The following is a 13,513-nucleotide window of genomic DNA, read 5'->3' as shown; positions in this document are numbered from 1 at the left end:
AATTGAGTCCAAGGCGTGAATGGGTCCATGGCTAATTGGAAGTGGTCACATGTCAAAAGAAAGAGAAGTTCAATCATGAAGACCTCTCACATGTGGAAGAAATTCAGAGTTCAAATCCAGTTGAAATCCGTGACAGATTGAACACCATATGGTATTTTGAAGATTTTAGGAGCTACAGAAGTCTGATTAAGTTGATTCAAATTTTGTTGGAAAGTAGACATCCGTATTTCCAATGACTATAAGAACGTGAAATTTGGAGATCAGATGAAATTTTAGGAGTCTCTCAAACTTCATGCTGATGTTGGTACCCGAGAAGGAGTTCCACCTAGATTCCAACTCGTGGCATGCGGCTGAATTCCTTTTGATGGGTTTCAATCCACACGCCATAAGGAATGGATTCCTAGGTGTCTAGGCTTAGGTGTCAAGGCCTTTGATTAGTCAATTAGAAATTTAAATTTTGAATTGAGTCCTCATGTAATTAGGAGTCCAATTTAAAATTCTGTGTAGTCCTTATCCTTATCCTTTGCCAACCTTTCTTTCTATATAAAGAAGGGTATGATGAATGAAGTTAGTTTCTTTTGGATTTCGAAATTCCCTTTGTTTACGTGAGGAGGGGCAAGTCCCTTGCTTGGTGCGATGCCAAGAGGCTGAAGAAAGAGGTGGGACGCCTCCCTTCAAGTCTTCAAAATTTGAATTAGTTTGGATGAGATTTCCAAAACTAATTCATCCTTATCCACTCTCTCTCTCCCTTGTTTCACGCTTGTTCCCGTAGGTGCACCTCCTTGAGTGCCACATCAGCATTTCAGCACCTCCCTCACGCCCAAGACTCCTTTCCCACGTCCTCCTCTAAGTCCTATTGCCATTAGGACTCCACACAACCCAATTCAGCCTAAAAAAATTGGTCTAGCCAATTTCAGCCCCCACAAAATTGGTGCCTAATTTTGGTCCATTGGCTGACCCTCCTTGAACCCAATCTCACCAACCAGAAACCCATCTTCTTCCTCCTTCCTTCCACCACAAAGAACCCTAGCCTCCATTGCCATTGCTTTGAAAAAAAAAAAAAAAAGAGAAGAAAGATTCAGCCATCCTCAAGAAGAAAAATCTGCAGCCCACCACGATTGTGTCACATCTAGATATGTGTTCTTGTGCAATGGTGGTACGGTAAATTGAAAAAGTTCCAAACAACCGATTATTGCTGATTCTACTATGGAAGCTGAGTATATCGCCACCTCTGAAGCTGCAAAGGAAGCCTTCTGGTTCAAGAAATTTATTGCAGAGCTAGATGTAATGCCATCAAATGCCATCACACTCTATTGCGATAATAATGGCGCCATAGCTCTTGCTAAGTAGCCAAGGTCTCATCAGAAGTCCAAGCATATAGAGCGGCGCTTTCACCTCATACGCGACTACCTCGAGAAGAAATATGTTGAGGTACATAGAGTAGACTCCGCGGACAACGTGGCAGACTCGCTCACTAAGCAGTTAAATCAGCAGAAGACTGAAGCTCACCTTGAGAAGATGGGACTTAGATATATGACTGATTGGCTTTAATGCAAGTGGAAGATTATTAGATGTATGCCCTAGATGCCAATCTGGCGGACACATTATAAATTCTGGGACATAAATTTGTACTTGACTTTATTATTATTGAATAATAAATGAGCATCTTTTCATTCATATTGTTTATGTGTCTATGAATCGTCCAAGGAATTAATAAGATGATGATACATATTCTCAAGAGTTGAGAATTTGAGCCATGTATCATTGGTGATTAATTTCTAAATGCTCCTGCTCAATGGATCATCACGAGGACGGTGATCAATCCGATCAGTGCACAAATTGCTTTCCTTATGGATGGACGAGACTCGAGTCCACAGTGTAGGTGTTGGGAACCCGCCCATGCCGCTGATATTTCAAAAAAATTCAGATGGCAGCGGAATCGGCATAAGCGGGATCGACGTTCATCGCATGAACGTTGTTTCATGAATCGTTCGTAGTTAGATAAGAATTAAAACTTTTTAAACCTTTAGGAAGATCAGATCTTCACCTTGTGTGGGTAGATGATCACCGCAAACTGAAGTTCGTGGTCTAGGATAAAGGTTCGCTTGAAGCCGTTCAAGTGTCCGGCCTCTACGGGTATCCACACGAAGCAGGATCCGATCCAAGCTCTCTATCTCACCGGAGTGCTAGCTCCCTTGCAGAGATGGCTTTTGATGGCTGATCTCCTCTCTTTCTTTCAACTCTTGAATGCACTTGAGAGGAGGAAGAAGAAGGACGAAGAAGAGGAAGAAGAAGAATCCCCACGCAGCCTTCTTTTCTTCCTTGCATTGGAACAAGGATGGAGCAGGGAAGAAGCCGCCAACACCTTGGATGTTCTTCCTTGCTTGCGGCTGAACCAAGGGGGAAGAGAGGGTGGGAGGCCACGGCTTGGAAGGAGGAAAAGTTCACCTGGGGCGCCGGCCCTAGCCTCCTTTTTATAAGCATGAAGGGCTCCTACAAGTTAGGAGCCCTTGACTACTTTCCAAGAGGGGGCGCCGGCCCCCTCTCTTCATGCCGCACCTAATCAAGATGAGAGGGGCTTATGCCCCTCTTACTTGGTTAACCCAATCCTCTTCCAAGGAGGATTAGGTGCCCTTCTCATGGTTTAGTCCTAATCTAATTAGGATTAACCAAATCATGAATCAATCGGGTTCAATCTATGCTAGTCCTAATCCAATTAGAACTTGAATGAACCATGACTCAATTGAACTCTTCAATCCTAATCCAATTAGGAGTCATGTTGATTCATTAGATTAATAATTAATTAGGACTTAAGAAATCCTAATCCAAATTAGGACATATTTGATTTTAGTCCTAATCTAATTAGGACTCTTATTTGAATCCGAAGTCCTAATCCGATTAGGACTCTAGGAATCCTATTCCAAGTAGGAATCCAATTTTAATTCAAAACTCCTAATCTCATTAGGATTGTAGGAATCCTATTCCAAGTAGGAATTCCAGTCCTACTCCAACTAGGATTCCCAGTCCTAATCCAATTAGAACTCTAGGAATCCTACTTCAAGTAGGATTTGTGATTTAAGTCCAATTAATCAATTCCCATTCCTTCTTCAACTTCTTATCAATCGAATTGATTACTCGTAATTCATAATCACTTTTCAACCATCGGATCGGTCAATACTTCTAGTGTGTGTGACCCCATAGGTTCTACTCTGACTGGTAGTGAGATATATTATGATCTCTATCATAATATCATTGAAAAACTCCTTTCAATGGGTTGGAACGATTCCAACTCAACTCATTAGGGTTTATCGATCATCGAGACAATCCCTATGAGTCCCACCATCCACCAGTGACACCTAGCAGCATGTAGTGGCTACCCAGCAGAATAGAATGGTGAACCTCTAGGTGCAGTTATCATGTGATACAGTCCTACTATCGTGGATCCCTACAGAACGGAGGTCATGGACAACTCGTCAAACCCCATCGTCTGTCATATGTGAAGATTTATTCGACTTAAGTTCCAGAGTGGAAAACTCTTTCTCCACTGTGCATACTGCCCCGGCCGAGGTCTTACGAACTCAGTCTTATAAATCACATAGGATCTCTCCTTATCTATCAAGGTCGATAGATTCCTTATAGGTGCATACCCTACTCCTACAGTGAACTTACTGCAGCCAATCTACACTGCATGGACCCATATGGCTAGAGACCATGTATGTGTGCAGTCAAACTACAATAACCTCACTGTGAGTAGCCGAAGCACTGCAGGTCAAAGGACCAGTCACACTACTGCAACATCAAGCAAGTCACTGACGAGTGGATAGACATCCAAGTGACTTCTTGTATTGGTCACGCTCAGTACCCTTGTTCTCCAACAAGCACCTGTACTATCACTTCAGTGTCTCTACACTGTGGACTCAAGTCTCGTCCATCCAGAAGGAAAGTGATCTGTGCACTGATCGGATCGATCACCGTCCTCGTGATGATCCATTGATCAGGAGCATTTAGAAATTAATCACCAATGATACATGGCTCAAATTCTCAACTCTTGAGAATATGCATCATCATCTTATTAATTTCTTGGACGATTCATAGACACATAAATAATATGAATGAAAAGATGCCTTTTATTTATTCAATAATAAATAGTTAAGTACAAAATTATGTCCCTAGAATTAACAATGTGTCAGCCAGATTGGCTTCTAGGGCATACATCTAACAATCTCTCACTTGCACTAAAGCCAATTAGTCATATATCTAAGCCCCATCTTCTCAAGGTGGGCTTCAATCTTTTGCTGACTTAGCTGCTTAGTGAACGGATCTGCCACGTTATCCGCGGAGTCTACTCTCTGATCCTCTATTTATTTTCTTTCGAGGTAGTCGCTTATTAGGTTAAACTGCCGCTCTATGTGCTTCGATTTCTGGTGAGACCTTTGGCTCCTTAGCTAGTGCTATGGTGCCTTTGTTATCGCAGTAGAGTGTTATGACATCTGATGACATTACACCTAACTCTGCAATGAACTTTTAAACAAAAAGATTTCCACTGCACCCTTAGAGACGGCTTAACATTCAGCTTCTAAGGTAGAATCTATAATGATCGGTTGTTTGGAACTCTTCCAATTTACTGAACCACCATTGCACATATTCTGATGTAGACTTTCTATCATCAACATCAGTCATGAAGTCTGAATCTGTGTACCCTTCTACCTTTAACTCTGATGATCCTCCAAATACTAAGAATAAATCTTTAGTTCTTCTCAAGTACTTAAGAATATTCTTCATAGCTGTCCAGTGTTCTTCACCTGGATTCGACTGATATCTGCTTGTGACACTCACAGCAAGAGCTATATCAGGTCGTGTACATAGCATGGCATACATGAGGCTCCCTATTGCCGATGCATAGGGAATCTTGCTCATGCGTTGAATCTCTTCAGATGTGTTGCGGCACATCTTCTTGGAGAGATGAATTCCATGCCTAAGGGGTAAAAGACTCCTTTTGGAGTTTTCCATGCTGAACCTCTTCAGCACTTCCTCTATGTACATCTTCTGTGAAAGGCCAAGCATCCTTTTAGATCTATCTCTATAGACCTTTATTCCCAAAATATAGGATGCTTCCCCAAGGTCTTTCATGGAGAATTCTTTTGACAACCAGACCTTGACCGAGGTTAGCATGGAAATATCATTCCCTATCAGGAGGATGTCGTCCACGTACAGTACGAGAAATACGACAGCGCTCCCACTAACCTTTTTGTAAACACACGGTTCCTCTTCATTTTTGATGAAATCAAACGTTTTGATTACGTCATCGAAACGAGTGTTCCAACTCCGAGATGCTTGCTTTAGTCCATAGATGGACCTTTGCAGCTTGCAGACCTTGTGATCTCCATCACTGGAAGTGAAACCCAAAGGTTGTTCCATATAGATATCTTCATTAAGATATCCATTCAGGAAAGCGGTTTTCACATCCATCTGCCAGATTTCATAATCATGGAATGCTGCAATGGCAAGCAATGTTCGGATGGATTTCAGCATGGCTACAGGTGAAAAGGTCTCCTGATAGTCAATGCCTTCGTGTTGACTATACCCTTTCGCCACCAGCCTTGCCTTAAAGGTCTCTACCTTTCCATCTGAACCTATTTTCCTTTTGTAGATCCATTTACATCCAATAGGTACAATACCTTCTGGTGGATCTACTAAGGTCCAGACTTGCATGGAGTCTAACTCTGACTTCATGGCTTCCAGCCATTTCTCGGAATTGATATCAGATATCGCCTCATCGTAGGTTTTGGGATCTTGTGTATGATCCCTATCTCCCACTAGGAACATTTCCTCGGTATCCTCTTTTATTATACCTAAGTATCTATCGGAAGGATGGGAGACCCTACTAGATCTACGAGGTGGTCGAGGGACATCGTGTACTGGCTCTGTATGAATGGGTTCGATAGGATCCATGACTCGTTGCTTTTCAGAGACTTTCTCTTCAAGCTCAATTTTCCTCCCACTGCCTCTATCAAGGATAAACTATTTTCATGAAGATAGCATGGCGTCTCACAAACACTTTGTGATCCTTTGGGATGGAAAAATCGTATCCTAATAACTCTTTCAGGATATTCAATAAAACGAGCATTAATTGTCCTATCCTCTAACTTGTCCGCCTGTTGTCGCTTGACGTGGGCCAGACATCCCCAAATCTTGAGATGACCAAGACTCGGCTTCTTACCATGTCATATCTCATATGGTGTGGTAGGAACGGACTTTAGAGGAAATTCTATTCAATAAGTAAATAGCTAAAAATAGGGCATCTATCTAAAGAAACAAGGATAAATCAGTGAAGCTCATCATGGATCGGACCATATCCAATAGAGTCCGATTCCTCCTCTCCGACACTCCGTTGAACTGAGGTGTACCAGGAGGAGTCCATTATAAAACTATACCATTCTCCTTGAGATAATCATGGAACTCTCCACTAAGGTATTTACCTCTTCGATCTGATCGAAGAACCTTAGTGAGTTTTTCTATATGTTTTTCTACTTCATATTTAAACTCTTTGAACCTTTCAAAAGTTTCATATTTGTGTCTCATAAGATACACATACCCATACCGTGAGTAATCATCGGTAAAATGAAGTAAAAAATTACAACCCCTAGCCTGCACATCGAATGGGCCACACACATCAGTGTGTACTAGGGTAAGTATTTCAGTGGACCTCCCTGTGTCCTACAAAGGATAATTTGGCCATCTTTCCTTGAAGGCAGAATTCACAAATCAAATGTGACTCGAAAGTCAATGAGCCCAAAAACTCATGTTTCTCCAATTAGTTTATTCTGTCTTCTCCTATATGGCCAAGCCTGAGGTGCCTTAAATACTTTAGATTTATCTCATTTTTGGATCTATTAGATCCTATGGTATTCACTGTTTGCTCAGATATATTCACAGATACATCCATATGTATGTGATAGAGACTGTCAATCTTAAAACCATGTTGAATCAATTTAATTTTTCAAATAAATAAAAATCTTTCTGTGCTAAATAAAATACAGAAATTAAATTTCTGCTAGCAATAGGTAACAGTCCCTAAGTATCCTGAGCATATCTGACAAACCTTCTGAAGGTCTGTCACCCTTCATGTTCTTTATGCTTCCCATGTATGTAGGACAGTTCCTCTTCCAATGGCCGTCCATTATGCAATGGAAACACTTTTCCTTGCAATTGGCCTTTTTCTTGGAACTTCCTAACTTGGTGTTTTCTTAGTCTCCTGCTTCTTCGCAGGCTTCTTCTTCTTCCAAATAGACTCTCTCTTGGAAGTAGAAACCAACTTGACAGCGAAAACGATGCCCCTTGAACTTCTTCAAGGTCCCTAATTTAGTTACCAATTTATTCAACAATTCTATTTTGGTGCATACAATCTTGTTCATATGGTAATTTACTATAAACTGTTCATATGAAGCTAGAAGGAATTGTGGGATCAAATCCGTTTGCAATTCCTTGTGCATGGTCATGCCGGGCTTCTCAAGCTTCTTCAAGTCCTTTATCATGGTCAAACCATGATCGTGGACAGACTGCCCCTCACGCATCTTTGTCTTAAAGAGCCTCTTGGACACTTCAAAACATGCTGCGCGACTCTGATCACCATACAACTCTTGTAGGTGATTTAATATGTCCCTGGCAATCTCATGTTCTCATGCTAGCATTGTAATTCATTGGACATGGATGCCATTATGCAGCACCTAACTTTATTGTCATTATTCGTCCACTTAACAAGCGTCTTACGCTGATCAGTGATCGGACGGATTGGTAACACGGGGATTCCATGGTCTAGCATATACCCGAATTTCTCACAATTCAAAACTATTTTTGAAATTTGCTGAGCCAATCTTTATAATTGGGTTTGGTCAAACGGTTGTTCTATAGGTTATGAGTTAAGAGTCTAGAAGCTGACTTTATAATCCTCAGAGAGTAAAGATTCTAGTTAGACTTTTATACTTGATCCTAATCTGTTCTAAGGTCTTTTAGAACAAATGTAACTCCCACTATTTTTTCGAATTTCCCACACTCCCCTGGTAGGAAAACGGAAGTCCCACACGACTAGGGTTTCTAGTGGGTACTGCGGTCCCACCGATTTACATGCCACCTCACCTAACAGTTATTGGTGACACATAGATTGATGAATGTACAACTCTTGTACAATGCTACTCAAGCATGTTGCAGTGCAACTCGGTCTCTAAGCCATGAAGACCTCACCTAACAGTTATTGGTCCCATTTCTTAGTTAAGTCAGACCCACCGTATAACCGTAGGAATAAAGTCGTCATTGGGTCCTCACCTAACAGTTATTGGTGCCCAACCCCACCTTTACCCTACAACATCTCATGTCTATAGAGAGGTCTAGCCCTCCGATGCAATTTGCCCACTGTGTCCAGCCGAGACAAATCAACATCAGAAAGACCTTAGCAGCTCTACTACAGTGGAAGACCTATTGACTTAATATTGGTTAATCAGGTCTTAGTGTTTGCAACTTGAGCTCTTCATAAGAGGTAATCGAACAATTGGCCAGGTAAGCAGGTGGGAGGCTCCCCTTACTCAGAGAGTAAGGTCCTAATTAAGTAACCACCTTTCATGCTTTCCTAGACACCAATTAGATCAATTAATCTAATATGACTTGCTCATGTTGGTTCACTCTCGACTTGATTGAGGAGGTTTTAATTTAGGTCTCAATTGGGTTTGCTACATCACATGTAAACCTATCTACCCGACTCTCATTCACATCACATGCAAACGGCACATTGCAGGCAGTTATAATCGCAGCAATAATTAAAGCTAAACTTTAAATAGGTGATGATCATGGATTCTAGTTAGGTCGTATTACAAGCACATGCACGTCAATCGATCAACTGGTCTTCAACTCTTGAATTGGTTCCAAGCCTCCTTGATCCGATCCTTGATCAACTCTTGATCCAATCGCCATCAACCGCTTAGATTACCTGTTCATCTCATGCCTAGTCTTCAACTTGATCGTTGACGTACATCACATCACACAAATACAACCAGATTGTAAAATAAAAATAAAAATAAATTACATCTTCTTTTAGGAGGCACGCAGGCCTCTCAAAACATCAAATAAGATGCATGCAAGCATCTAAAAAATTACATGACATTGCAGATCACATCGCAGGTCATTACATTCGATACCAAAAGGGTTTGAATCCTATGATCATCACCATATGCAACAATTATAATTTTCAGTTCTAAAAACTAACTGATTATCTCATGACATAGGTTGTTGATCATGCTAATCATGATTCTAAACTTTGTAATCCCATTAACAATGCAATTAGAATCATCTTTTTATCACATAAAAATCAGCATGCAAAAATCAGCACCCTAGGAAAAAATCTGCATGCAGAAATTTTCAGCATGTAAGATCATTCAATTTTCAGATCTAATAAGCCTTTAGATAATTAATTCTTACCTTAATCTATGATGCCTAGGCTCTGATACCACTGTTGGGAATCCGCCCATGCCGCCGATATTTCAAAAAAATTCAGATGGCAGCGGAATCGGCATAAGCGGGATCGACGTTCATCGCATGAACGTTGTTTCATGAATCGTTCGTAGTTAGATAAGAATTAAAACTTTTTAAACCTTTAGGAAGATCAGATCTTCACCTTGTGCGGGTAGATGATCACCGCAAACTGAAGTTCATGGTCTAGGATGAAGGTTCACTTGAAGCCGTTCAAGTGTCCGGCCTCTACGGGTATCCACACGAAGCAGGATCCGATCCAAGCTCTCTATCTCACCGGGGTGCTAGCTCCCTTGCAGAGATGGCTTTTGATTGCTGATCTCCTCTCTTTCTTTCAACTCTTGAATGCACTTGAGAGGAGGAAGAAGAAGGATGAAGAAGAGGAAGAAGAAGAGGAAGAAGAAGAATCCCCACGCAGCCTTCTTTTCTTTCTTGCGTTGGAACAAGGATGGAGCAGGGAAGAAGCCGCCAACACCTTGGATGTTCTTCCTTGCTTGCGGCTGAACCAAGGGGGAAGAGAGGGTGGGAGGCCACGGCTTGGCAGGAGGAAAAGTTCACCTAGGGCGCCGGCCCTAGCCTCCTTTTTATAAGCATGAAGGGCTCCTACAAGTTAGGAGCCCTTGACTACTTTCCAAGAGGGGGCGCCGGCCCCCTCTCTTCATGCCGCACCTAATCAAGATGAGAGGGGCTTATGCCCCTCTTACTTGGTTAACCCAATCCTCTTCCAAGGAGGATTAGGTGCCCTTCTCATGGTTTAGTCCTAATCTAATTAGGATTAACCAAATCATGAATCAATCGGGTTCAATCTATGCTAGTCCTAATCCAATTAGAACTTGAATGAACCATGACTCAATTGAACTCTTCAATCCTAATCCAATTAGGAGTCATGTTGATTCATTAGATTAATAATTAATTAGGACTTAAGAAATCCTAATCCAAATTAGGACATATTTGATTTTAGTCCTAATCTAATTAGGACTCTTATTTGAATCCGAAGTCCTAATCCGATTAGGACTCTAGGAATCCTATTCCAAGTAGGAATCCAATTTTAATTCAAAACTCCTAATCTCATTAGGATTGTAGGAATCCTATTCCAAGTAGGAATCCCAGTCCTACTCCAACTAGGATTCCCAGTCCTAATCCAATTAGAACTCTAGGAATCCTACTTCAAGTAGGATTTGTGATTTAAGTCCAATTAATCAATTCCCATTCCTTCTTCAACTTCTTATCAATCGAATTGATTACTCGTAATTCATAATCACTTTTCAACCATCGGATCGGTCAATACTTCTAGTGTGTGTGACCCCATAGGTTCTACTCTGACTGGTAGTGAGATATATTATGATCTCTATCATAATATCATTGAAAAACTTCTTTCAATGGGTTGGAACGATTCCAACTCAACTCATTAGGGTTTATCGATCATCGAGACAATCCCTATGAGTCCCACCATCCACCAGTGACACCTAGCAGTATGTAGTGGCTACCCAGCAGAATAGAATGGTGAACCTCTAGGTGCAGTTATCATGTGATACAGTCCTACTATCGTGGATCCCTACAGGACGGAGGTCATGGACAACTCGTCAAACCCCATCGTCTGTCATATGTGAAGATTTATTCGACTTAAGTTCCAGAGTGGAAAACTCTTTCTCCACTGCGCATACTGCCCCGGCCGAGGTCTTACGAACTCAGTCTTATAAATCACATAGGATCTCTCCTTATCTATCAAGGTCGATAGATTCCTTATAGGTGCATACCCTACTCCTACAGTGAACTTACTGCAGCCAATCTACACTGCATGGACCCATATGGCTAGAGACCATGTATGTGTGCAGTCAAACTACAATAACCTCACTGTGAGTAGCCGAAGCACTGCAGGTCAAAGGACCAGTCACACTACTGCAACATCAAGCAAGTCACTGACGAGTGGATAGACATCCAAGTGACTTCTTGTATTGGTCACGCTCAGTACCCTTGTTCTCCAACAAGCACCTGTACTATCACTTCAGTGTCCCTACACTGTGGACTCAAGTCTCGTCCATCCAGAAGGAAAGTGATCTGTGCACTGATCGGATCGATCACCGTCCTCGTGATGATCCATTGATCAGGAGCATTTAGAAATTAATCACCAATGATACATGGCTCAAATTCTCAACTCTTGAGAATATGCATCATCATCTTATTAATTTCTTGGACGATTCATAGACATATAAATAATATGAATGAAAAGATGCCTTTTATTTATTCAATAATAAATAGTCAAGTACAAAATTATGTCCCTAGAATTAACAATGTGTCAGCCAGATTGGCTTCTAGGGCATACATCTAACAGTAGGAACACTGAAGTGATAGTGCAGGTGCTTGTTAGAGAACAAGGGTACTGAGCATGACCAAGACAATAAGTCACTTGGATGTCTATCCACTCGTCAGTGACTTTCTTGATGTTGCAGTAGTATGACTGGTCCTTTGACCTGCGGTGCTTCGGTTACTCACAGTGAGGTTATTGTAGTTTGACTACACGTATACATAGTCTCTAGTCATATGGGTCCTTGTAGTGTAGATTGGCTGCAGTAGGTTCACTGTAGGAGTAGGGTATGCACTTACATGGAATCTATCGACCTTGATAGAAGAGGAGTGATCCTATATGATTTATTAGACTGAGTTCTAAGACCTTGGCCAGGGTAGTAATATAAAGTGGAGAAAGAGTTTTCCATCATCGAACTCAAGTCGAATAATCTAGACATATGACAGACGACGGAGTTTGACGAGTTATCCATAACCTCCGGTCTGTAGTGATCCACGATAGAAGGACTGTATCATACGATAACTACACCTAGAGGTTCATCATTCTATTCTGCTGGGTAGCCACTACATACTGCTAGGTGTCACTAGTGGATGGTGAGAATCACAGGGATCATATTGATGGTCGATGATCCCTGGTGAGTTGAGTTGGAATTATTTCAACCCATTGAAAGGAGTTTTCAATGATATTGTGATAGAGATTGCAATATATCTCACTACCAGTCAGAAAAGAACCTATGGGGTCACACACATTATAAGTATTGACCGATCCGATGGTTGAATTGTGATTAAGAATCACATATGATCAATTAGATTGATAAATTGAAAATCCGCTAAGAGTTAGTGGTTAGAAGAAGGAATAATTGCAATCGGATTGCAATTTAATTTAATTAATTAGACTTGATCACGAGTCCTACTTGGAGTAGGATTCATGGAGTCCTAATTGGATTAAGATTTCAAATTAAATTAGAGTCCTACTTGGAATAGAATTTTTTAAGTCCTAATTGTCTTAGGGCTGAAATTTGAACAAGTCCCGATTAGATTAGGATTTTCTTAAGTCCTAATTAATTTTTAATTTTAATCTAATTAATTAAATGACTCCTAATTGGATTAGGATTGAAGAGTTCAATAGAGTCATGGTTCAATTAAATCCAAATTGGATTAGAATTTGGAGGAATTGAATTGGGTTCATCTGATCCTTTTTAGAAAAGGATTGAGTCCCTATGAATGTGGCTAAATCCACCCCACTTAATGTGATCAAGTGGGGTGTGAGAATAGAAGGGAGAAGAGGGAGAAGAGGGAGGGGCCTACGCCCCTCCCTTGCTTGCGTGAGATGAAAAGGAGGGGCTACGGCCCTTCTCTCTTGGAAAATAAGATGATAATGATGAGCTCCTAAAAAGTAGGAGCTCATTCTTATCTATTATGGCATTAAAAGGAGAGGGGTTTTGGCCCCTCTATTCATGCTATTTTTCTGGTGGTTCATGGCAGCAAATATCCCTCTCTTCTTCCTCTCTTCAGCCGCAAGTAACAAGGGAAAAAGGAGATCAAGGCGTGGCCTCCTCCCTCTCTTCTTTTGGTTCTAGCGTAAGGGAAAGTAAAAGGCTGCGAAGAACCTTCGTTTCTTCTTCCTTGGCACTTCTTTCTTCTTCCTCCTCTCAAAGCAATCAAAGGTTGATTCAAAGGAGAGGACTTC

This window comes from Phoenix dactylifera, chromosome 6, assembly GCF_051530095.1.
Source record: "Phoenix dactylifera cultivar Ajwa chromosome 6, Ajwa_hap1_PhDact_Kaust_v1.1, whole genome shotgun sequence".
Lineage (NCBI taxonomy): Eukaryota > Viridiplantae > Streptophyta > Magnoliopsida > Arecales > Arecaceae > Phoenix > Phoenix dactylifera.
Note: the sequence above shows the minus strand (reverse complement) of the source record.